Below are 1235 nucleotides of genomic sequence, written 5' to 3'. Positions count from 1 at the left end.
TAAGATTGAGAAATAACAAAAAAAATGATGGGAAAATTAAAACCCATTTTGTCCCTATTCTCAAGAATCACTGATATACATATTGGGACAAAGTAGATTTGGTCTAATTACACTTGGTGGTAAGTGCACAAAAACCATGCTTTTCACACTTTGCCATTATTTTCTTAAACGAAATGAAGCCAAAATGGGAAAAAAAAAAGTTGTTAAGATCTACGTGCAGTACATGATTCAACAGTCTGTGAAAGGACTTTAGAATTTAACTTTACCATAGGGAAACTTTGGCCTACTCTTCTATACTAACAGTTTATTCCAGTTGTACTCCAAGTGTGTACAATTCTTAATAATAAAACAGGGGCGTGGACTTTGACTTCTATTTTGTAACACCTTCATTTAGGTTTTGTTGTTGTTGTTTTTATTTTCTGCCGTGTTTGGGATCATTTTCCTGTTGAATACCCAGTTTGATCAAGCTCTCGCTCTCAGAGAGACGGCCTCCATCGTTCCACTCTAATGCTTTATTCTCAATGACTCCAGGTCCTTCAACACATTAGGTTGTACCTTCCTGACGTGTACTTTGCTGGTGCAAAGATTAAGCCAACAGCACGACCTCACTTACAAAGAAATTCTTTCATTTTTATATTCATTTATTTATACAATATGTTGCATTATTAACTCTGCCAAGGGCGCATCTTGAGTTGTAGAAAAATACGTTGAAATATTTCGTCCCTGACTTTTGAAATCAGCTCTGTCTATCTAAAGCAATTCATCTGAAGTGAGTGAACTGAAGCAACTTTTAAATGTTGTACACCGGCAGTTAAAAGCCCTCATGTATGGTTTCACTGACGACTGGACTGCTAAATATATACAGTGAGTAAAACGAGTATCGAACGATCTCTCAGTCAACACATATCTGTTATTTCTATTGCCAGGAAAGTTAACTGGATGACTAGTTTATCCACACTGACCTTTTTGCATGTGACGCCACTCTCTTCAGAACGCTGCCTAGTCCACCATGACGGATGTCAAAACAGCCTATTCGCTCCTGTAAAGCCTTTCGGAAAACAGACATCTGGTAGCCTAGTAACACTTTATGTTAGTTGATTTCACTTTAAAAATGGTCACAGGGTGCTGCACGGTAACTTTAAGATTACAATGGATGAACTTCCTCACATGTGGCTGAGTGAAAACATAGACATGATATAAGAGTAGACCCCGCATTGGCCGCTCCGGCGCAGGAA

Source organism: Poecilia latipinna, unplaced genomic scaffold (assembly GCF_001443285.1).
Source record: "Poecilia latipinna isolate Pla-1442-1.1 unplaced genomic scaffold, P_latipinna-1.0 Scaffold716, whole genome shotgun sequence".
Taxonomy (NCBI): Eukaryota; Metazoa; Chordata; class Actinopteri; order Cyprinodontiformes; family Poeciliidae; genus Poecilia; species Poecilia latipinna.
This window is presented reverse-complemented; position numbering follows the sequence as displayed.